We start from the raw sequence: 26,057 nt of genomic DNA, 5'->3' as shown, positions 1-26,057 counted from the left end.
GTTCGATCCCTGGTCGGGGAGCTGAGATCCCACACGCCTCGTGGCCAAAAACCCAAAACATAAAACAGAAGCAATATTCAATAAAGACTTTAGAAATGGTCCACATCCAAAAAAAAAAATCTTTAAAAAAAAGCAGCAGATTCTTGAGGTCCACTCCAGACTTAACAGATACAGAACTTCTATAAGTGGGGCTCAAGAGGTTGAAATTTTAACCAGCACCCTATGTGATTCTGAGGTGCAATAAAGCTTGAGAATCATTGGTTTTAAACTCAGTATTCTTAATTTTGTGCGAAATTTTAGCACTTGGGTTTATATTATCTTTCTTCATTTTCTCTTTGAAGAAAGGTGTTCCATGCATGAGGCAATAAATATGTAAGGTTCCTGAGGGCTTGCATCCCCCATTGCATCCAGCTCAGCACCAACCCACAAAAGATGCTTGGTATAAACTATCCTGGATCGACTATAGTTGCAGCTCGAAAAAAGAACACGATTAGTGCCAATTTCCATTTGATGGCCCAGTGCTTGGAAAGTGCTGGGCTGAGGCCAGGTCAAGGGACTAGCACCCTCTAATGATGCCAAGAACAGAGTTTCCTTCTTAAAGGAAATTTTTTTTTTTTTTGGCTGAGTTGTGTCTTTTGCTGCTGCGCGTGGGCTTTCTCTAGCTGTGGCGAGCGGGGGCTACTCTTCGTTGAGGTGCGCGGGCTTCTCATTGCGGTGGCTTCTCTTGTTGCAGAGCACGGGCTCTAGGCGTGAGGGTTTCAGTAGTTGTGGCTCGCGGGCTCTAGAGCGTGGGCTCAGTAGTTGTGGTGCATGGGCTTAGTTGCTCGTGGGATCTTCCTGGACCAGGGTTCGAACCCGTGTCCCCTGCACTGGCAGGTGGATTCTTAACCACTGCGCCACCAGGGAAGCCCTTAAAGGAGATTTTTATAAAACAGATTAAGGACTGCAGGTATATTGGACCTGGGGCTGCATCCAAGGTCTGGCTTAGCCTACTTTAGCCAAAATGGTTGAATTCTCATAATTTCTGATACATTTTAGAAAATGAATTGTAATTAGGGTCTCTTTTTCTTCCATTGTTTTCTGTGGCTGCCTTTGAATTCAAATTACCCCGAATAAAAATAGCTACAGTCACCCTGAGATGGAAAATGAAATCTATCAGCTCAGCAGATTTTCTTGGTGTTAGTTACTGACCGTGATAAGTTACAGTTTATGGTCAAGGTATAATTCTAGTTCTGGGCTTGTCAGCTGGATCAATATAGTTGAGTTAACAGTTGCAGAGAACTGTCTTGCACAGCTGTTGTGAACTGCTGCCTGATTTACTCACCTGATTCTGCTCTGGGATTGCTCAGGGTGGAAGAGGTAAAGCATTGTTTTACCTGAATCTTCCCCTGATTTTTGCATATTGTCTTTTCTTGCCAGCTGTTAGCTATGCAACTGGGCCCCTTGAAGGCTGAGCCCTGACCTCTTTTTAAAGAGTGTTTAGTCTCTCTGAACCTCTGTTTTTGCAGAAGGAGCCCATCTTAGAAGATTTCCATACTTTTTTTTTTTTTTGAGTGTGGCTTCTTTCACTTGGCATAATACATCTGAGATCATCTGTGTGATCTGTATCAGCAGTTCATTCCTTTTCACTGCTGAGTAGTATTCCACGGTAAGGAAGTAATATAGTTTGCTTTTCCATTTACTCACTGAAGATATTCGGATTGTTTCCCGATTTTGTTGTTAAGTATTTGCCATAAAGATTTGTGTGTAAACTTCATTTTCCTTTGAGAGTGGGATTCTTGAGAAGCATTTCTGAGGATGAGTTCTTTGGAGAGTTCTGTGTTGAGTGCTTCTCCCATTAACTGAAGTTATAGAGTGAGGATTCAGCAGGACCACTTGGAGAGCTTGATATTTGTATGTGCAGTTAGGGGGATAAAATTGACTGGTGTTTGGTGTGAGTGGCTGGCTGATACATGAGTGAGAAAGGCTGTGATAAGGTCCCTTGGTTGTTAGTGTTTCTTGGAACACCGTTACCCTTTTTCTTTGTTCAAAGTAAGTCCTGTTTCAAATGGAAAGTGTGACCTCTCAGGGCTGTCAGTGCTCTTGCTTACTCTATCTTAGGTATAATGTGTTTACCTCGTATTCACTTTGAGTCTTGCTAAACTCCCAAGCATCTTGGGTCCACTGGATTTCTGTGCTCGTGGGGCACTGAGATACTATATGCAAATGGCAAGAAAGGGTGGCATGCATTCTGCGTGTATCTTCTTGATTCATTCACATGCTCCATGGTCCCAGTGGATGGAGGAAACTCCATATTTCCAACCACAGAGATCGTGGATGCTGAGATGTGTCCAAGGGGCTTCCGTGGCTGTTGTGTCTTTGAAGAAATGAATCAAGTGTGGATCCACGTTTAACCTGTGCATCCAATCTTTTTTCTTCCATCTTTCTTTTACAATGTTTATTATAGACTTGACTTGTGCTGAGAATGTGGGATAGAGCATCCTCCTGGTTTCTTGGGACAAGAAAGATTTCTCTGAGGCCTGGTATGGAAAGCCCAAGGCTTGGGTTCAAATATTGCTCACACATTGTGCAGTCTTGGGCAAGTCAATTCTGAGTCTCACTTCTTCCTTTTAATATGGGAATTAAACAATTTTTATGTATAGGGCATTCGTGAGCATTCACACAAGGGAAATAAACTTGGCACAAGGGAAATAAACTTGGCACGATAACTGTTCAAATCCTGGGGACAGACATCTGCATGGTGCACGCCTTGCATCTGCTCCTTCTCCTTTCCCTTGCTGGGCCCTTCTCCCCACTGTGCCCTGCAGACCTGGCCCCTCAGTTGCCCCGGCCTCTACAGAGAAGGGACTTTGCAGATGTAATCTGCTCGGTAGGGCTGGAGGTGGGTGTGTGTGTGTCTTGATGTGGCAGCGTGCAATGAACTTCATCAACAATTAGGAAAACCTTTATGTAGATCAAAGAAGTATTGATGGAAATTATTTGGTGGTTTGAAGACCCACTCCCTACCCGCACGCCCCCTTTGACTCTGCTATTGCTGCCACCTCTGCAAAGCACTGGGCTAGGAGTCAGGTGACCTGCTTCAGCTCTCTCTCTCTCTGCAATTCTTGTTTCATGTCTTTGAGCAAGTCATATTGCTTCTTTGTTTATCTATTTTTTTATTCCTTACCTGATTACTGGAAATTTCTAAAGTGGAGCTGGTAGTGTTGTCAAATTTGAAAAAAAAAAACAATATGGAACGCTTCACAAATTTGCGTGTCATCCTTGCGCAGGGGCCATGCTAATCTTCTCTGTATCATTCCAATTTTAGTATATGTGCTGCCGAAGAGAGCAGCATATAGCCTCTTTGAACTTCAGTTTCCTTATCTGTAAAATTTTGGTTAAAGAGTGCTTATTCTACCTACTTGCCAGGGAATTTGGAAGCTGTAGCATGCTGTATCAACATAAAACATTATTATTACCATTATCTAACACGTTGTATGATTTCAATTTAGTGTTTTATCTTGCTCAAGAATGACAGCTCCCTCCCCCATCTTTTAAAAGTGGACTAGAGATAATAAATCCAAAGGAGTGAATTTCTAATTGTAAAATTTCTAGTACTGTGGCCCTAGGATAGTCTTGCTATTTGAGAGTAGGGAGAACTTCCTGGTATCCCTAAAACAAGTGTAATTTACGCAGTTGAGTATTTTGCTTACATCTCAGGCTGCCTCTGATTCCCACTCCTGAAGGCTCACTTCAGGCCTGTGGGTGGCTTAGAAATTTGTTTTAGAAACAAGGTTTATGTGTCCATTGCACTTCCTCTGTGTTTCTCTCATTGTCTATTTCTGACAATATTTGCATGAAACCAGATATTTGATTTCAAGAACATCTGTTTTTACAATTCGTTTCCCACCTGAATCTACAGTGTTCCGCCTGGGCTGGAAGAGCTTCTCTGCTCAGCGAGATTTGGGATGCGGGCAGCAGGGGGAGGGGAGGCTTTGTGGAGATGTTTACGAATACAAACAAGTTTGCCGGGGCGTCCAGCCTCAGAGGAAGATGTGATGAGTGTGGAAGCCTTGGGTAACTAGTGCTGTTTAGCCCAATTTTTCAAATGGGCCGTATTCTTTTAAACATTAGGATTTAAAATGATTTCGCTGTTTTGGTTAGAAATCTTTCTCAAATGTGGGGCTCCTCCTTACCTCCCAAATTGGAGCATGTGGAATTCATTGAGCTCTTATTGCCTGCTAGGCTTTGTTTTTTGTCCTCTAAGTGGAAAACATGGAGTCTGATCCCTAAATGTGAACACATGCACTGTATTATACTGTTTGTGATGCTTTTTGGGTTTATTAAGGTCAAAGAGCTTTGTTCTTGTATTAAATGGCCCTAAGGCCTGAGGATGTGAAGGAGTGGCTGAAAAAGGAGGTCTGTGGCTGGTCTAGTGAGAATTTAATGCCTCCCCTTCCCTTTCTTGTATAATTCTCAAGGCTATGACCTTTGAGAGTATTACACCTTTTAGATACAAAGTTGCAGAACAGAGAGTAACATTTGTTTTTATGGTGGTTTATAGGAACATGGTGACCTGACCTGCATGGACAGCAGTGAGAGCAAAGGATCCAACACCAAGAAATATGCAGCAAATAACCGTGCCTCTCCCTCACCTTTCCTGTAAAAGGGAAAGGGGTGCTTGACATGAGCTGGGCCACAAACAGGGGGTCCTGCCTGCACCCCCGGGTTCCCTGGCCTGGTCTAAAATCCTCACAGCGGCAGGAAATCACTGAAAGGTCTTAAGCAGGGGCACGAGTGATCAGATTTGTATCTCCAAAGGTCTCTCAGACTGCAGGTGGAGAACGAAGTGGAGGGGTGCTGAGGAGGCGCATGAGTACAGTGGTCCAGGCGGGGGACGGGGGTGTGCGAACGCCCTTGTGATCTTGCATCTGCCCTGCTTGCCTCTCAGGATTGTTCTGCGTGCTTTCTCCCTTCTAACTGCTGCCTGTGTCCTGCCTTGCCGGGTTCTGCTCAGATCCTTAAGTCAGACTTGCCCCTCTATTTTCCCATAGAAACTCTCTTCTACCTATTAAGCACTTCCCCTCATCTTGCCTTGAGTCTGAGCAATCCTGCATTCCCGGTGGATTATCATTCCCTTGAGGGCTGGGCACAGTCTCACTTGTCTTTGTGTTTCCTGTAGAAGCCAGCTCAAACATGGGGGTGTGTTAGATTACACATTGTTCTATAAATGTTAAGTGGCATTTGAAAATACAGGAGGCAATGGGTAAATCTGTTGTTGAATAAATGAATGAATGGATGGATGGTGAATGAATTGGTGGAGTTAGGGAATTTTTGTGAGGTGGTTCTTGATAAGATCCTATAAGCCAGACCCTCAAGTTAGAATTGTGTGTAAACTTAAATTGCCTAGATGGGAATTCTTTGTATTTTAGTATATTGGATTCAGGAGTTCCATTTTGTGGTTGCCCTGAAGCCATTTTGGTTTCCTTCCTGGTTCTCAGCTATGCTCTTGGTGGATGAAACTGTCAGAGAACTGAATGTATCTATTTTGGAGATAGACGAGGGAGATTTTGAAAGACACCTGTTATCAGGTTACTCCTGGGACTGCTCTTGCTTGCAGAGTTAAAGCAGTCACCTGCATGATGCCACTTCAGGGAACTCTGGAGGGACTCCTACTTTCTCCTCAAAATAATCCTTCTGCTGGTACCCAACGCAAGTCCGTGTGCCTGACGCACAGTGAGGCCAAACAATATGGAAACGTCAGAGTTTGGAGCAGAGAAAGGTTTATTGCAGGGCCCTGCAAGGAGACAGGTGGCTTATGCCTTAGAAAGCCCGAACTCCTTCCTCCAAGGCTTTCAGCAAAGCCTTTTTACAGGAAAGGCGAGGGAAAGGCACGGTTATTTGCTGCATATTTCTTGGTGTTGGATCCTTTGCTCTCACCGCTGTCCATGCAGGTCAGGTCACCATGTTCCTATAAACCGCCATAAAAACAAATGTTACTCTCTGTTCTGCAACTTTTTATCTAAAAGGTGTAATACTCTCAAAGGTCATAGCCTTGAGAATTATACAAGAAAGGGCAGGGGAAGCATTAAATTCTGTCTCCATGCCTCCTTGCTGCTTTTAACATTTTACAAATTACTCCTCATTTTACTTGTTCGAGGTCCCGAGTCTCGACTTTCACCCTCAGAGATCCAGACGCTGGCTAAGAGGAGGGGATCCCTGTGTGGGCCGGTTGCCCTGCCAGGGAGCACTGGTCCAGCACCCAGTCTGTGCCCTTCCGCCAGTGCCCAGGCCCAGACGAAGAGGCAGATATCAGCTGGGGGTGCCCTCAGGGCCAGGTGCCCGGACCCTGCCCAGCTGTCATCACTGAGGGAGCCAGGCGCCCAGGTCCCAGCCGGCCCTCAGGCTCCTCAGGCCGCGCAAACTGGGGGCTGGGTTCGAGGACTGCACGAGACCCAGGGTGACTGCTGCCGTGGGAACAAGCGAGATGCTGACCATTGGCTGAGCGGGACCCATAAGGGCCAAGTGCTACAGAGGAACGGTGCCCACCCTGCCCCTGGTACACTCCCTTTTCATGGAGGCCTTCTTTGGTGGGGTCTACAGTTTTATAGCCACAGCCTAATGTTCCTGGAAGAGGTCACACTCTGCCTCAAATGGGTTTCCTACCAAGGTACGAATGACTGTTGGCAAATCTTTTCTTGAGAGAATTGGGGGTCCAGGGGGGTGGTGGGGAGAGTGGAAGGGAGAAAGGGGAGGTTGGGGAATGCTGATCATCATGTCTGGTTTTCCACTTTACATGGTGTTTCAGTCAGGATTGTTTAGGTCAGGGGTCAGTGAATGTTTTCTGTAAAGGGCAGAACGTGAGTATTTTAGGCCGTGTGGACCGTTCCGTATGTGTCACAACTACTCAGCCCTGCCCTTAGTGTGTGAAAGCAGCCACAGGCAATACAGAAATGAAGTTGGGGGTGGTGAGGGGGACAAGGGGAGCTGTGTTCCAGTAGAACTATTTACAAAAACAGGCTCTGTGAGCTGATTTTGTCCTGCCAGCCATGGTTTGTTGACCCTCGTCTAGGTCATTCTTAATTGAAAAGACAAAAGCAAAGCTTGTAGCTCATGGATTAACACATAAAAGGATTATTTCTGGCTTATACTAAATGTCTAGTGTAAGTCAAAAGAGTGCTCTCATGGTCATTCAGGGACTCAGAATGACAAAGTGTCCATCTTAACAGAGCTTCTACAATCACCTTGGCAACGAGAAGACAGATGGTTGCACTGCATCCTGGCTCTTGAAGTTGTTGCTTCGAAGAGACATGTGTCACTTATATTCACTTTTCATTGGGCAATGCAAGTCGCATGGTCACATCTAATTTTAAAGGGATAGGAAAGTGCAATCTTAAGGGCACAGAGGAACCCTAACCAGAATTCTGGGCTGGGTGATTTGCACTAATGAGAACCACACATGGGGAGATCAGAGTTCACAAGGATGCCTCTATTCTCTTCTCACTCCAACAGAAGGGGCAACTGTGGCTTCCTGCCCCTCATTCAGCATCCTCAGGTCAGCACGTCTCCCAACGGCCTGGCCTGAGTCAGCATTTCCATACCATTCCCACCGCCTACTGGATACTTAGGGTGGTGCCTCTACTCACATCTCATCCAAGCCAAAGCTCATCTGGTATTTCTGATTACCAGAGCCTGTTAGGATTAGAAGATGAGTTACTCTAGCTGAATGAACTAGCCTGTTGAAGATCTTCACTTTCCAGTTTCTTAAAGATGCCTCCCAACTCAAGGTCTCAAGTTCTAGACTCTGTGTGAAGAATTTTTTTGGCTTGGCTGGCCTTTTAGTAGTTCTCCAAGAAATAGTCTGAAAAAGAAATTTTTATGTGTATTAATCACATATTAAGCAATGTTTGGGCAACCTTTTATTACCTGGGACTAGACTTCCTGTCCTGGTTCATTTCCTACTGCTTCCCATACTTCACTGTACACTTCAGCCAAGCCACGCTCTGAAAGGAACAATGTGGTTACACGTCTTCACGTTATTGCCCATGCTGCTCCCTCTGCCTAGAAAGCCAACCCTTGGGTTGATCACCAGACCGAGGTCAGTTTTGTTAATAATGTTCCAGATCTTGGGTGGGTAGTGAGTTCACTAGTCTTCATTGTGTTATTAAAATCAATAAATAACTCCAGTAGAAAAGGGCTATCATCAGCCAATGGTGAGAGTGTGTTATGAATTAAGGATTGTGATTAATCCAATTCTGGGAACCTGAGGTCAAATAAATAAATAGATAAAATCCTATTGAGCAGGGGTTGGCAAACTATGGCCTGAGGGTCAGATTTGACCCGTCACCTTTTTTGCAAGTAAAGTTTTGTTGGAACACAGCTACACTCATTTGTGTATCATTTATGGGGTTTTCACACTGCAGTGGCAGGGCTGAGTAGCTGTGATAGAGACTCAATAGCCCATACAGCCTAAAATATCTACTTTTTGGACTTCTGCAGAAAATGTTTGCTGACTTGTGCTGTTGGTATGGTATGGTGAGCACTGGATCCTAGTCGTGGGGTCAGCACAAGAAAACGTTGTCACCTGAGTGCATTGGGGTTGAAGAGATATTTCTAGTGAGAAGGGATTACGCAAGAATTTCCCTAGGAGAGGTCACCTTGAGTTCTGTTTCTGTCTCTGGTATTTTATTTACTAGTAACAGAATCCCAAATCAAACTGACTTAAGCAAAAATGGGGGAGTGGGGTGGTGGGTGGAGGCAGAGCAATTGGCAAATGTAACCAAAATTCAGAAAAGTCAGGGGTGCAGCTGACCTGAAGGTTGGTTTGCTTCCGGGAGTTGGAGGCACTTAGTCTCTTGCTCACTAGTTTTCATGTCTGTGTTTCTCTATGGATTGTTTCATTTTCTGTTGCAAATGGACTAGGGGGCAGGGAAAATGCCACTGGGGGGCTTTGAACTTGCATCTTCAGATTTTGGGCTGGAGGAAAATGCTTCCAGCTTCCAATTACAAAAATTACACGGCAAAGGACATGGAAGCAACCTAAGTGTCCAGCAATAGATGAATGGATAAAGAAGATGTGGCACATATATACAATGGAATACTCAGCCATAAAAAGAAATGAAACTGAGTTATTTGTAGTGAGGTGGAGGGACCTAGAGACTGTCATACAGAGTGAAGTAAGTCAGAAAGAGAAAAACAAAACCTGTATGCTAACACATATATATGGAATCTAAAAAAAAATTTGTTCTGAAGAACCTAGAGGTAGGACAGGAATAAAGACATAGATGTAGAGAATGGACTTGAGGACACGGGGAGGGGGAAGGGTAAGCTGGGACGAAGTGAGAGAGTGGCATGGACATATATACACTACCAAATGTAAAATAGATAGCTAGTGGGAAGCAGCTGCATAGCACAGGGAGATCAGCTCGGTGCTTTGTGACCACCTAGAGGGGTGGGATAGGGAGCGTGGGAGGGAGGGAGATGCAAGAGGGAAGAGATATGGGGATATATGTATATGTATAGCTGATTCACTTTGTTATAAAGCAGAAACTAACACACCATTGTAAAGCAATTATACTCCAATAAAGATGTTAAAAAAAAAAATCATAGGGCAAGACTCTAATTGGTTGGGTTTGGATTTTATGCCTACCTCTTGGACCAGTCACTGAGGCCAAGCCTGAGAGATACTGTGTTTGGCCTGGCAGTGCTTATATGCCCACTTTGGTGATGTGGGGAGCAGACGTTTTACCAGAAGACATGACCATTGGGAAAACTGTTGTAAATTGCTTCTCCAGTATGTCTTTTCTACAGCTGGGTATTCATGGTATTGACGGGCAGGGGCCAATGGATCAAGGCATTTCTAGATATACATTGTTTGCAAACAAATGAAGGAATAAGCGATTTGAAACACTATCCATTGGTTCTGAGACTTTTTAAAAGGGAATAATTAGTTGATTTTTAGTAAATTTACGGAGATATGCAAACACCACCACAATGCAATTCTAGAACATTTCCATCACCCCAAAACATCCCCTTTACCTATTTGTTTCCATCTCCAGCTCTAGGCGACCACAATTCTGATTTCTCTGTATGGATTTGCCTTTTTTGGACATTCATATTAAGTGGAACCATGCAATATGTGGTCTTTTGTATCTGGCTTCTCACATTTAGTATAATGTTTTTGAGGTTCATACATGTCATAGCATGTGTCAGTGTTCTGTTTTTCTTTATTGCTAAAAAATATGCCATCGCATTGATATACTACATTTTTTTTCCATCATTTGATGGCCATTTGAGTTGTTTCCAGGTTTTGCTATTCCAAATAATGCTGCTATGAACATTTGCCTGAAAGTCTTTGTGTGGATAGTTGCTTTTATTTCTTTTGGGTAGATAGAAAACTTCTGTGACTTCTTAAATTTCTTTTTTTTCCCCTTTAAGTAGTTCTTTTACATCTAGTAGTTTTTGAAAATATATAGGGTCAGTTCCAATTTGATCTGGTTCACTGGTTTAAAAAAAACTTTCAATTCAATTAGAAAGTTAATATTTGGATTTGCTGTGGGATTTAGCAAATGAGTACATTCATTTCTAGTTTCTGATTCATGTTCCACTTTAGTTCCTGTCCCTAATGGCAACTTAAAAGTCTGTAGCAGATTCTGTGCTGGAAATAAAGGCAGATTAGTGTACAAGGAGAAAACTCATCGCTGTATTAAACTCAAGCTTTGCAGTTAAATTGTCTTCTCTCCTTCATCCTCCAACCCACATCCCCACAACCATCCTTGGGTATAAGATTTTATTCATTTCATAAAATGTCCCACAGTCATCTCTAGAAGGTTGTGGATTACTGCCCTAGAGGCCGCTAGGAGCAGGTTCTCAGTGTGTGTGAGACAGTGATTCAAGCTTCCAGAGCATAATTCTGTCTGGCTGCAAGGGCAGGGGTGTCTCCTACAGGAATACAATTGTACCTCTGGGAAACAAGAGGCAAGGTCAGGACTGGTCCTTTCTTCTCTTTGACCTGTTGCCCTTCAGACATTGATCTTATTTTAATGCAAGCTCCAGCATTTAAGGGTGATTTCCTATACTAGTGAAAATGTATTTACAGGTAAAGGAGAGATGATTGTAAAAATCTCACCTATGTCTGGCAGCTTTTGGTTTTGAACTACAGAGGTATCTGCTATGTATGACCTATCTTTCAAGTAATTGCATTCCTTTTTGGGTTCTGGGATAACTTAAAATGGAGAGTTGGCAAATGATCTAAGAAATATTCGTGTTAACTGAGAGCCAACTGGCAAACTGGTTCATTGTATAACACTGAGAGTCACTCTTTCAGCTAAACTTTCCCACTGTCCTTCTAAATGTCTACCCTGTCCCCACATATCACCATAATGCAGGATGAGAGGGGAAAATCAGAAAGAGAATTATTGGGAGAGATGGTTTCTTGTGCTTGGTGCAATGACCTTGGCCTTTTGACCTTGGAGTTCCCCATCCACCTTCTCCTTGTGAACTCCTGGCATCTCAGTATCTGAGCATAAACACCAAAGAACAGACATCTTGGCTGTGGACTTCTCCTTTTCTAGAACTAATATTTCAGTAGTCAAATATCCAAGGTTACCCAACATCTGCCTATCGAATAGGGGAGAAGAGGAGATAGCGGTACTAATTCAGTGGTTCTGTTCAATAAATAGGGAAAGGCAAGCTAGGGCATTATAGGATTGCTTAATCCAGAGTGCCATGGAGCAGGGACAATTTATGACCTTGGAGAAGCTGTGATCTTGAAGCCCAGAATCTTCCCCTAATTCTACTAAAGCCATTCTAACTATACTGTGTTCCACCTCGGCATGTTCCTGTGAGACAGTACACAGAGCACTTTCCAGATTTTATAGAAGACGCAACAAGGTTAGTCATGTGAAAGTGACTAAAATCCATGTGACCCAACACTTTGGTTCAACATTCTTTCCTCTTCTCTGAAGACTGCTTATGCATTATCCCAAATGAAATTTTTATTTTTGTTTCTAAGAGTTCGAGGGGGCAGGGAGCTGGACAAGTAGAGCATTTGAATCAATTCCAGTCTATTACTAGAGCTTTCCCACCTGGCCCTGGGATCCTGGGAAGAAATAACATTGGTCTATTTGCACGCAGTCCCCTGAGAAAGCCTGCTGTTAGTTTTGACACTGCAAGGAGAGGGCAGTTGAAGTTTTTAATCTTCCTGTTTGTTCTTTTTTTGGCTGGCATCCATTACCCTTCTGGTAACAGCAGGCTTGTTTTCTCTGGGGAACACTCTGCCTGGAGTCTAGGTCCATGTGGTCTGAATGTTGTTAATTAGGCTCCCTGCTCTTAAGTGATCCTAAGACTCAGGTGTGGCCAATAAGAGCTTTTCACTCCCCTCCTGGATCAAAGTTTAGGAAATGGGCATATGACCTAATTTGGACCAATGAGAATCAGAGTAGAACTTTTGCTTTAACTGTGAAAAAATAGAGGTTCCTATTTTCTGTTGGGTTGGCTGCCAGAATTTTCCAGATTTGTATTCTCACAACTTCATCCTGCCACCACGATGGAAGAGTCTGTCTGATAATGGAGCAGAGAAAAACAAAGTTGAGAGACGGTAAGAAACCAGATCCTGATTCCTTCTCCTCATTACTATTATTATTATTTTACTTTTTATTGAAGTATAACATAAGTACAACAGACTGCACTAATCTTAAGAGGCCAACTCAGTATATCTTGACATATTTGGAAATATGTATACATTTGTGTTACCACCACCAGATCACAGCGTAGACTATTTCAAGAGCCTGGTTCTCTCATGCCCCTTCCCAGATAACAACTTGCCAGAGAGGACCAGGAGTCCATACATTCTCAATGGGGTGATACCAACCAAGGGGATGAGAACTGGTTCTTGGGGGAGGGAGGCAAAAAACCCTTAGCTATTACAATGGTTTGTGTCCTGCCAAAGGGCCACAGTATATAAACAGCTATGCAATATACCTGTGATATTAACATTTAATGAGGGAGGTGTTTTAGGGAGAAAATGTCTAAAAAGGCTCCTTGTCACAGGGATTGGGGGGACAATAAAGGATAAAAAGACTAAGATACACTGCACTAATCTGATTCTATAACTGCTGATTTATTTTGCCTGTGCTTGAACTTCATAAAATGCAATCATACTGTATGTGGCTGGAGTTTGGACCCATCGATGGCTGGCTTCTTTTTTTTTTTTTTAATTTTTATTTATTTATGGCTGTGTTGGGTTTCCGTTTCTGTGCGAGGGCTTTCTCTAGTTGCGGCAAGCGGGGGCCACTCTTCATCGCGGTGCGCGGGCCTCTCACTATCGCAGCCCCTCTTGTTGCGGAGCACAGGCTCCAGACGCGCAGGCTCAGCAATTATGGCTCACGGGCCCAGTTGCTCTGTGGCATGTGGGATCTTCCCAGACCAGGGCCCGAACCCGTGTCCCCTGCATTGGCAGGCAGATTCTCAACCACTGCGCCACCAGGGAAGCCCGGCTGGCTTCTTTTGTTCAGCATATTATTGTGAGCTTCATCTGCGTTGTTGCACGTATCAGTTGTTTGTTCCTTTTTGTTTACTGCTGAATTATTTTATTGCACATATGCTACAATTTGTTGATCTGTTCATCTCTTGAGAGATATTTGGGTTGCTTCTAGTTTTTGGCTATTGTGGATGCAGCTGCTATAAACACTATGTTTTCTTTCCTCTTGGGTAAATGCCTAGAAGTGACGGTGCTGGATCACAGAGTAAGCATATGTTAAACTTTACTAGATAGTGCCAGTTTTCCAAAGTGGTAGTACCAGTGTCCTGCAGCAGTATATGAGAGAGTTCCAGTTCCACATCCTCCTAACCGTTGGTATTTTCAGTCTTTTTAATTTGAATCATTCCGGAGGGCGAGTATTGGCAATATCATTGTGGTTTAAATTTGCCTTTCTTTGATGTTGAACACCATTTCATAAGTCTTTTGGCCATATGGAGATCCCCTTTTGTGAACTGTTTTTTCATGACTTCTGCCTGTTTTATCTGGATTGCTTGCCTTTTTCTTACTGGATTGTCAGATACATGTATTGAAATTATCTTTTTCCAAGCTATGGTTTGCTTTTAATTCTCCTGGTGGTTACTCTTGATGAATAAAAGTTCTTAGTTTGTTGAGGTCCAATTTTGTTGTGTTTAAGAAATCTTTGCCTATTCCAGGGTGATAAGGAGTTCTTCTGTGTCTTTTCTAGAAGTTCTATGCATTTTGCTTTTCCACTTAGGCCTATTCTTGAATTAATATTTATATATGACATAAATAGGGATTACGGTTAAAGTGGTTTTTTCCATTTGAATATCTAATTGCTCAAGTGCTATCCATTACAAAAAAACCCAACCATTCCCCCATTAAATTGAAGTTATGTCTTTATTATAAATCAGGTGACTATATGTGGTCTGTTTCTGGATTGTCTATTTCATTCCATTGGTCCATTTGTCTAACCCTGAAATAGCATGTTAATATAAGGGCATTTTTAAGAAGTCTTGCAATTAGGCAGGGTAAGTCCTCCAAATTTCTTCTTCTTCAAAACTAGTTAGGTTATTTTAGACTTCACGCATTTTAATATAAATTTTATAATAAGCTTGTCGATTTCCACAAAAACTTGAGATTTTGATTGGAATTAAATCTGTAGATGTATTAGGAAGAACTGACATCTCAAAAATACTGATTCTCACAGTTCATGAAAATGGTATATTTTCTCTGTTTAAGTTTTTAATTTCTCTTGGCAATGTTTTGCTGCTTTCAGTGTAGAGAATTATGCACACTTCTTTATTCTTAGACATCTGGTATTTTAAAATGCGACTGTAAATGGTATTTATTTTTAAGATTTTAGTTCCCAAATTTTTCTTGTTAATGTATAGCTATTGATTTTGGTATATTGACCTCACTCATGCAACATTGCTAAATTTTCTTTTAAATTCTAATGATGTGTTTGTAGATTCTGTGGGAACTTTTACATATCCAATTATATCATTGGCATAAAATGATACTTATATTTCTTTCCTTCCAATTTTATACTTTTAATGTCTTTTTGTTGCTTTCTTGCACTAGCTAGAATTTCTAATACAATCCTGAATACACAGGGTGATAGCATATATCCTTATCTTGCTTCTGATATCAGGGGGAATTTAAAAATATTTCATCCTTAAATATGATGTTAGGTAAAACATTTTAACTTTGAGAGATAATTTACAAACAATAAACTGCATCCATTTGAAGTACACAATACAATGGGTTTAACCATTGTGAAACCACCTCTATGATAAAAAAAAATGACCATTTCCATCACCTCCAAAAATTTGTTTGTAGGCAAAATTCTAAGAATGATCTCCAGTGGAGCTCATCCTAGTAAAAATCCCCTCCCCTTTAAGTGTGGATGGAACCTGTGAATATTATGAGATGTCATTCCCATGACTATATATGTTATATGGCAAAAGGGAGACCATTCAACTTGGCCTAACTTAAAAAGCAGAGCATTTTCTCTGTCTGGGAGAAGCAGAGAGATTTAAAGCATGAGAAGGGCTTGACCTGCCTTTGCTAGTTTAAAGATGGAGGAGCCACATGAGAAGGTAGTTTTAGAAAGCTTAGAGTGACCTCTGACTGACAGCCAGCAAGGAATCAGGGACTTCATTCTTACAAACACAAGAACATTCCAACAACCTGACTAAGCTTGGAAGCAGATTCTTCCACAGGACTTCCAGAGAAAAGCCCACCTCCGCCTTGATTTTGGCTTTATGAAACCCTCAGCAGAGAACCCAGTTGAGCCTGCTTAGACTTCTGACCTAAAGAACAATGGTGAGATACTAAAAGAGTGTTGTTTTAAGCTGCTGTGTTTGTGGTAACTTAGTAGGTAGCAGTAAAAAACGAAAACACATTTTGATACCTGGAAGTGGGTGCTGCCATAACAAATACCTAAAATGTGGAATCAGGCAGATGTTGGAAGAATTTTAAGGAGCATAATAGAAAAAGCCTAGATTACCTTGAGAAGGCTTCTAGTAGAAATATTACATAGTAACAGGTATTGAGAATGAAACATGTTATTGGAAACTAGAGGAAGGCAAATCCTGCTATATAGTGGCAGAAAGCTTTGCAGAATTGTCTCCCACTGTTACGTGGAAAGCAAAACTTAAAATCACGAACTTAGACATTTAGCTGAGGTTTCCCAGCAAAATGTTAAAGGTACAGCCTAACTTCTTCTTGCTGCTTCTCGAAAAATGTGAGAAGAGAGAGAGAAATTGAGTGAAGAACTGTTGACAAAAAGGAACAAGACGATAATTGGGAAATTGTCAGGTGGCAAAATGTGATACAGTGTAAAAATGGTTGCTGCAAGCATGACATAGAGAAAAGACTGAGGATGTAGTTATTCAAACTTTTGCTGAAACCTCAGAAAGATCAAAAGATCAGAGTATTCAGCTACACAAAAGACCCTTCCAAGAGATTATACATCTTCTAAATCAAACCAGAAGACTTCTAGGACACTTAAAAACATTGTTCCTCCACCATCTGAGTAGAAGCCAGAGAAGAAATTCTACCTGTGAATGACAGCTTTAGCTATGAAGTTGTGGAACTATGGAGTTTCATCCTGCCTGAGGATCTGTGTGATGAGATCTCACTCCTGGGAATGTGTTATGTTATATGGAATAATTTACCTTAAAATAAGGAGATTATCCAGGTGAGCCTAATTTAATCACAGGATCCCTTAAAAACAGAGAGGTTTCTCTGGCTGGTGGTAGAAGAGGAAGGCAGAGGAGAAGTCAGAAAGATTCAAAGCATGAGGACTCGATGCTCTTGCTGGCTTTGAAGATGTAAGGGGGCCATATGAGAAGAAATGAGGGCAGCCTTTAGGACATGAGTGGTTCCTACCTAACAGCCAGAAAGAAAATGGGGACCTCATTCCTACAGCCACAAAGAACTGGATTCTTCCAGCAACCTGAATGCACTTGGAGGCACATACTTCCTCCTGCCTGCCCCCCTGCCCTCTACACACACGCATGACCTGTAGGTAAGAGGCCAGTATAGCTGATACCTTGATTTTGGTCTTGTGAGACCTGGAAAAAACAACCAGTCAAATCCACCTGGACCTATGATCCTCCAAATTGTGAGAGAAAATTTTCACTGCTAATATTGTGGTGTTTGTTACACAGCAAAAGAAAACCAATAAAGCTGGTCTTTTAAATTTTAGCCATTCTCGTGGGTATATAGTGGTATCACTTTTTGACTTTATTTTTAATTTCCCTAATGATTAATGATGTCAAGCATCTCTTCATATGCTTATTCTCTATCTGTATATTTTCTTTGGTGAAATAGCTGTTCAAATCTTTTGCTCATTTTTTAATTGGATAGTTTGTTTTCTTATCCAGTTGTAAGTGTTCTTTATATATTTCTGGATATAAGTCCTCTGAGAGATATATGTGTTGTGTTTTCTGTGGGTCGCCATTCTGCCTTCTTAATGTTATTTTTTCAAATAGCAAAATTTTACAAATTTTAATAAAGTTCAATTTATCAATTTTGTTTTTTAAGGTTCATGGTTTTTCTGTTTTGCTAAGAAATATTTTCCAGTCCCCCAAGGTTGCAAATATTTTCTCCTTTGTCTTCTTCTAGGAGTTTTATAATTTACTTTTTCTATGTATGATGTCATGTGAGGGACAATATTCATTTTTTTCCCATTTAGACATCTACTTGTTCCAGCACCATTTGTTAAAAGGTTTTTCTTTTGTCCATTGAATTTCCTTGGTATCTTTGATAAAAATCAATTGACCATATTATGTATGGGTCTATTTCTTGACTCTGTCGAGTTCTGTTTGTGTATACATACACACATTTATATTTAATTTTGCAAATACCACATTGTCTTGATTACTGTAATGTTACAGAAAGTCTTAAAATTAGGTAGTGAAAGACTTCCAATTTTGTTCTTTAAAAAAATTGCTTTGGTTATTTTAGGACAACATCTTACCAATTTCTACAAGAAAACCTGTTAGAATATTGATTGGGATTGTATTGAATTTATAGGTCAATTTGAGAATACTTGACATCTTTATAGCATTGAGTCATTCAACTCATGAATATGATATTATACCTCTCCATTTATTTAGATCTTTAATTTCTCTCCAAATTTTTTCTTTTTTTAGTTTTCATTGTATAGGTTTTGTACAATGTTTGTTAAATGTATTTTGTATTTTATAATGTCTATTGTTTATGGAATAGTTTTTCTTAATGTCACTTAATGATCATTCATTGCTACATATAGAAAGATTACAAAGATATTTTGTATGACACTGATCTTGCTAAAGTCACTTATTTGTCCTAGTAACTTTTTTGAAAATTCCTTAGAATTTCTAAATATAATCATGCAATCTGCAAATAAAGAAAATTTTACTTCTTCCTTTTCAGTCTATGCCTTTAAACTCTTTTTCTGGCCTCATACTTGCTATGATAACCATGCCAGTGTTGAAAGAAGTAGACACCCTGCCATTTTCTTGATCTTAGACAAAATAATTTAGTCTTTTTACACTAACTACAAGTGTTTTTGTTTGTTTGCTTTCTCTTGTTTTGTTCTTGTTTTTGGTAGATGCTGATTACTCATTTGGAAAATTCCTTTCAATTCTTAGTTGACTGAGAGTTTTATCAGGAATGGCTATTGAATTTTGTCAAGTGCTTTTGCTTCATTGGTTGAGATTATCTATTTTTTTGATCTGTTAACATGTTGAATTCTATCAATTGCTTTTTGAATGTTAAATCAATGTTGCATTCATGAGATAAATCCCACCTAGTCATGATATATTATCCTATTAATATATTGCTATATTCAAATTGGTAAAATTCTGTTTAAGATTTTGGCATCTATGTTTGTGAGGGATATTGGTCTCTAGTTTTATTTTCTTATAATGTCTTTATCTGGTTTGCTGTCATTGTTATGCTGGCCTCATAAAATGAGGTACAATATTCCCTCCTATTTTATGGAAGAATTCTTATTGAGTTGATTTCATTTCTTCTTTAGCTGTTTGGTAGACTCCTCCATAATGTCAACTGGGACTGGTGTTTTCTTTGTTAGAAAGGTTTAAACTACACATTCCATTTCTTTAAAAGATATGGGACTATTTATGCCTTCCATTTCTTCTTGAGTGAGTTTTCTAGTTTCTATCTTCTTTTTTCCCATGATAAATTTGGCCAGACGTTTATCAATTTTACTGATATTTTTTGGTTTCATTAATTTTCTCTATTGTTTTTCTATTTTCAATTTTATTTAATCTCTAACCTTGTCTTTATTATTTTTCTTCTTCTGATTTATTAGAATTTAATTTGTTCTTCTTTTTCTAGTTTCCTAAGGTGGAATCTTAGATTATTGACTTGAGACTTTTTAACATAAGCGTTAAATGCTATGTTTAATGCTTTTAAACATAAGCATTAATGCTCTGTTTCCCTTTAAGCACTGCGTGAGCTGTATTCTGTAAGTTTTGATATATTATGTTTTCACTTTCACTCAATTAAAAATATTTCCTAATTTTCCTTGTGATTTCTTCTTTGACCCATAAGTTAAAAAGAAGCATATTGTTTAATTGTCAATGATTTAGGGGTTTTCCAGGTATCTTTTTGCTATTGATTTCTAGTTTAATTTTTTAATGATTAGTGAACATAGAGAACATTTTGTATGATTCAGTTTTCCTTATATGCTTTTTTATGGCCCACATTATTATCTACCTAGGTGAATGTTTCTTGAATACTTGAAAATAATGTGTATTCTGCTGCAGCTGGATGGAGTATTCTATAATTATAAGTTAGGTCAAACTGGTTGGTAGTGTTTGTTCAAGTTTTCTATATGCTTACTGATTTTTTGTTTTCTTGACCTATCAGTTCCTAAGACAGGAGTGTTAAAGTCTCTAAGAATAGTTGTGGATTTATATATTTATCCTTTTTATTCTATAAGTTTTGCTTCTTGTATTTTAAAGTTCTGTTATTAGATACATACACTTTTACAATTGTTACAGCTTCTTGATTAATTGAATTCTTTATCATTATGAAATGGTCTTTATCTCTGGTAATATTTTTTTTGTTGTGAAGTTTACTTTTCTGTTATTAATAAAACTACTCTGAATGCTTTCCCACTAAGTCTGGCCCCACAGATTCCCAGATACCTATAAATCTTATTTTCAAAAATAACTTCATGTGTAAATTATCACTTCAGTATTGATCCTCAAATAAATCAACACAAATTCAAAAGGAAAATTTAGGAAGAGGGGAGGATACTCTTGTCTAATAATTTTAGACACAAACACCAATTCATACTAAGCCCATGAATAAATGTGAGAAATAGACAAACTTTTGGCAGTAGTACACCAAAAAGCTTCTCTTTTTCTCTAATAATGTAAAGAGAGATCAGCCTACTGATATGTTTCATATTAAATTTGAATTTGTCTGTAATGACCATCACTGTCTGTGTGCATCAGCATTCCCTCCATGGCTTTTATTATACACCACACTCCAGTGATTTGAGATGTGGCATTTTGCCAGTAAATTGGCCAAGATCCTAAATCATACAATTCCTGTGATCTTTGGTCTATGAAAACTCAGCATCCCACAAAGACCTGGTATATTCCACTGGACAGCAATGAGCTAGGATGAGTTAAGCAGTGTGGCGATTGCTCTATTTCTATAGATGACTAGTTATAAAGCTTGACTTAAGAATGGTTTTGCTTGTTTCTTCTGATTGTTTCCTGATGTGGGTGGTGAAGCTGGAGCTGGCTGGAGTGGATGTGGGGTGGATGGGACCAGGTATTGGGTTAAATAGATGTATTCATCATTGTGAAGGGGTTATTGGCTATAACGGATGGTTCTGCAGTAGATGTTACATAGCCTTACTACTGCTATTTTCCAAGCATCAACTTTTTATGGACAATTGTGGTTTTTAGCTATCTGCTACTGACTCAGGCTTTGGGAAAACTTGTATCAAGTTGGTTGGAGCACCTCTTTAGTTTCTCTCCTAATCCTCTCCATTCTTCAGAACCCACCTCTATTTTCTGAGATGCCTCTCCTGACTACTTTAGTCTTCATCAGTCTCAAATGTTCTCTGATATTATTGGACATTCCATAATTCAGCATCAATTATGCATGACCTTCTGCACTGTAGTTTTGAGCACTTGCTCCCACAAATATAACAAGAGCTAATTGATTGTTGAGATCAACTCCTACAAGTAAAAGTGCCCATAATTTCTGTTGAATGAGTGAATGAGTCAACATTTGGGATGTTGGGTTTGGGGAGAATTTTGTGTTTCTGCTATATATGAGAAACTGTCAGCAATATTCGGTTTATATATCAGTATATACCAAGTGAAATTTCTTATAATTATTGATTGTTTCCTGGACCACAAGAGTTTAACTCAGAAATATTCCAGAAAAATCAGGGCATAACATCTTTCTACATACCTCACCTGTATTTGCCACAGGACAAAATACTTTGTAGTGATGATATACTTTAGTTTTCCATTTTTTACTATATTTGGTCTCTAAGTTAGGGGACATGGTAGCTGCTAATTCAACTACAAGGGAACCTCCTTATTGAAGATAGTATAACATCACTAAGACATTACCAAGTCTCAGAATCTGAAAACTTAATACAGTGATTTCAAATCTGGCTCATCATCAAAATCACCTGCATAACTTTGTAAACAGTTAAATATCCATGATCAGAGACCCTATTCAATACATTTGAGAGGGAACCTGGAAACTGAGTTTTGAAAAGTGCCCAGATAGTTCTGTTGATCAGCCAAGCTTGGGAATCTCCAACTGCTGGCTAGTCCTGTGATCAGAGCCTAGCCAAGATGAGCCGCATTGTTGCATCAGCCAGACATTTGCTCCTTTGAAGGAGAGCAGCAGTGTGGACATGACCCAGTTGCCCCTGTTGGTGGCTGCACAGCTAAGGATGCAGAATTTGTCTACGTTACAAATTTTATCTAGATGATCGATTCTGTGAGTGATCAGTGCTAGGCTTCATTTCACGTTCCAAGGCTTTGTGGCTCTTTTTTATTTTTTTAAAGTAGTTTTACAGAAAACTTTTTTTAAAAAAATTAATTAATTTATTTTTTTGGTCGCACTGGATCTTCGTTGCTGTGCACCGGCTTTCTCTAGTTGTGGCGAGCGGGGGCTACTCTTCGTTGTGGTGCACAGGCTTCTCACTGCGGTGGCTTCTCTTGTTGTGGACCACGGGCTCTAGGCGCATGGGCTAAGTAGTTGTGGCGCATGGGCTTAGTTGCTCCGTGGCATGTGGGATCTTCCCAGACCAGGGCTCAAACCCATGTGCCCTGCATTGGCAGGCAGATTCTTAAGTACTGAGCCACCAGGGAAGCCCAAGGCTTTGTGGCTTTTGATGTAAGAATAAAGGAAGAAAAATTCCAATAAAAATGTCTAATAAAAAAAGGCAACCAAGCAAAAACTTTTAAAAATGATTTTTTCATGAATGTATATAAGATGAGAAAGTAATCATTTACATGTGCTATCTAGGACAGGTAAAAAGAAAAAGTAGGCATTGGTATTTTTGAAAGGACATTTTTTTGTAGCCCTTTGTCAATTATCCATGTGAATTCAGGCTTCAATCTTAAGAAGGGTTGGTGGCCCTCATCTAACTTCAGCCCCAGGCACTGGTACCTGAGTTGAAGGAGAACTGGGAGCTCTCACTGGATGAGCTGTGCTGAAAGGATTCTTCCTGCGTTGTTTCAGTTCCTCCAGCTTCCTCATCAACTAAAGCCATCCTTCTGGGCTGCAGAGGAATGGCTAATCTGATGCCCCAATCAGACGAAGAGTTTCAGTATCATCGGCATCTGCCCCTTGGGAACTCTGGCAACTAATAATCCTTTGAGCTGGCCCGGAAAGATAGGTGAACACTGCCTTGAAGGGTAGATCTACAGGGTTGTCATAAGGGATTTTTTTTCTTTGTGGCATTGGCATTGTACTCCACACAGCATCATAGAGTACCTAGCTCCACTTGGACCTACATCAAAACAGTGTTCTTCAAAGAGAGTCCTGTGGAACACAAGTCCTACCTACTTTTTTCAGCTAAAAAGATCAGGATCTGTGAGAGGATAACCCCCAGGTGAATACCCCTGTGACTGTGTTATGTACAACATTCTAATTCCAGAATTTAGCACAAAGCTTGGTTAGAGTAGCAGCTCAATGCACTAGACCAGTGATTCTCCATCAGGGATGATTCTGCTCCCCAGAGGACTTTGGCAAAGTCTGGAGACATTTCTGGTTGTCACAGCCGAGGAGTGGAGGAGGAGTGTGCTACTGGCACCTAGTAGGGAGAGGCAGGGATGCAGCTAAACATCTTACAATGGCCTTCACAAACCTGGGCGTGCTGCACTTACCTGTCAGAGTGGTGCGTTCCCTCCAATGCCTTTGGTGGATGCTGTTACAAATTGGATGTGCCGGTTTTCACGGTGCAGCTAGGAATAATTAGGGAGTCAAACCTGCCCCAGCAAACTGCTGGCCACCTGGAAAAGGCCTCACAGGGGAGGCCTGTACAGCAGGAGCTCAGGGGCAGGGCGGCTGGGCTGGCTCTAGGAGTGTCTCAGGGGTGGGGCCACATCTGTGCATCCATGCATGTAGGGCAGTCTTTCAGAAACTTTGCTCATCTTTTAATTCCTTCTTTGGTAAAGCTAACTGGCCTCTACTAATATCTCAGATTTCTCACTGCTCTGGTTCTCTGAAGATCAAAGATATAAAAAATTAAGAGAGAAAGAAGCACCTGACAAATTTGGACAGGTGTCAGACCTTGCTCACATATACTTTATTGATTTATAAAAATGGCAAATGTCCATTATATAAAAGATTCAAGCAATGCTGACAAGTGAAAAAAGGCTACAAAACTCCTCAAATACCACCACCCAGAAATAATCAGTGAGCATCATTACAGATGTCGCCTCCTGATTCTGTGTGGGCAGAGGGATGTGAGCGAGAGAGAGACAGAATGTCACAGAAAGAAGGGTAATGAGATGGACAGATGGGGACAGAGGAGCAAAGGAACTTGCTGTAGGCGACACAGCTGGCTCTGATTCTGGCCACCATGGGATCCAATCCAGTGTTAAAACTGATTTTAAAAAAGTAAAATCATGATGACTCTCATTCAGATATACAATAAACATGTGTTAAAGATCGTATTTAACTCATCACTAATAAGGGAACTGGAAAGACGTTATAAGTGGTTCAAAGAAAAATCCAAAGAACAGACACATTGATAGATCAGGAAAGTGGGTGTAGGGAGGAGTGGGACTTGTCCCTCTACCAGAAAAACCTCTGTTTACATGTCCACAGAAAAAAATTTTTTGCATTGATTGATGTTATGCACAACTTACAGAGTTGTAAAATTGCTCAGAGGCAATGAAAGACTAGAACCAGATAATCCTGAGAGGTATGAGCCAAACAATGCATAAGTTTCCTTTGGAGACATCCAGTAATCTATTCTGTTTATTCTAAATTTACTTATACGCAGATGTTCTTACTTTAAGACCCAGATGTCGTCTGAGGTTTCTATTTCTTACTCTTGCCAAAAGGAAAAGGAGTTTTTGAGCACTGCAGGTACAGCTGCAAGAGTCAGAAAGAGCTAAAAGATCTTTGTGCATTTATACTTTTTATCCTTTATTTTAAAAATCATATGCTGTATTCGAATAAATGAAAAAAATCCAAAAATATGTAAATAAAGTATAATAATTTCTGCACTCCTCCCCTCATTCCTCCCATATCCACTGCCTCTGGAGGTAACCAATACAATTTGTTATACATTCATTTATATTATATATTCATTATTTTCACAATAACACATAAACCTTTAGACACATGTAGGAATTTTCATTGTGAAAGGTTACACAAGTGGGAACATGCCATATATATATATATATATATATATATATATATATATATATAACTGTATCTAGCTTCTCTCATTTAAAATAATACATTGAGGCTATCTCAGATACACAGATATTGAGCGAATGCATTCATGTAAATAGCTGTAGGACATGCTGTGACATGGATGCCAGTCTCCCAGGCTCTGATTCCTGGAACTGAGTGAGGAAGAAATGCAGACAGTCGTGGAATAGGAGAGAAGTTGTCCTTGCAGTGGGCATGGTGGGGAGTGGGGAAGGAGCACAGGCTTGGGCCAGGATGGAGGCACAGCCATTGCCCAGCTACAATGCACATCAGCACTCTCCAATCGTGCTGGTGTTTCACAGTCAGGGTGTGAGTGGGGAGCACCATTCATTCATTTTAAAGAAAATAATTATTTCCTTAGTAACAAAAGACAAAGAATTTTCAAAGAAAATTGATATATTTACTATTGGGAAAAGCAGTTTCCCTACCCCACCTTCTAAGAAATACTGAAAGTCTATCACAGCAATCTTAGGACATCGGAGGAGTGCTTGCTACATATAGCAGATTAAACATTCCTATTCTATGAAATAATGTCATTTGCAGCATCATGGATGGACCTAGATATTATCATACAAAGTGAAGTAAGTCAGAAGGGGAAAGACCAATAACCAGATGATATCACTTATATGTAGAATCTGAAATATGACACAAATGAACTTATCTATGAAACAGAAACAGACTAACAGACATAGAGAACAGACTTGTGGTTGCCAAGGGGGAGGGGAGGTGGGGGATGGATGGGTTGGGAGTTTGGGGTTAGCAGATGCAAACTATTATATATAGGCTGGATAAACAACAAGGTCCTACTGTATAGCACAGGGAACTATATTCAATATCCTATGATAAACCATAATGGAAAAGAATATGAAAAAGAATGTATATATATATATATATATATATATATATATATATATAGCTGAATCACTTTGTTGTACAGCAGAAATTAACACAACATTGTAAATCAACTACACTTCAAATTTTAAAAAACATTCCTATTCTATAGAAAACCCCAACATTAAAAAAATAAAACTGAAAGTTGTTTGTGTGTTAAAAATTAGCGATCAGAAAGAAACTCCTCATTACTAATACAAATTTATGTTATCTGGAGCCAAGAAAAAAATGTTTG

At 40.2% G+C, this 26,057-nt stretch overlaps 1 non-coding gene across 1 annotated transcript; it reads right to left on the bottom strand.

Moving 5' to 3' along the window:
- Nucleotides 1-3,224: 3,224 nt before the first annotated feature.
- LOC118883148 lies at nt 3,225-3,329 on the bottom strand. The gene has a single exon (XR_005016939.1). It is a non-coding gene; the product is annotated as a U6 spliceosomal RNA (small nuclear RNA).
- Between the last annotated feature and the right edge of the window lie 22,728 nt (nt 3,330-26,057).

Source organism: Balaenoptera musculus, chromosome 16 (assembly GCF_009873245.2).
Source record: "Balaenoptera musculus isolate JJ_BM4_2016_0621 chromosome 16, mBalMus1.pri.v3, whole genome shotgun sequence".
Lineage (NCBI taxonomy): Eukaryota > Metazoa > Chordata > Mammalia > Artiodactyla > Balaenopteridae > Balaenoptera > Balaenoptera musculus.
Note: the sequence above shows the minus strand (reverse complement) of the source record. Positions and strands in the feature narration are given on the sequence as shown.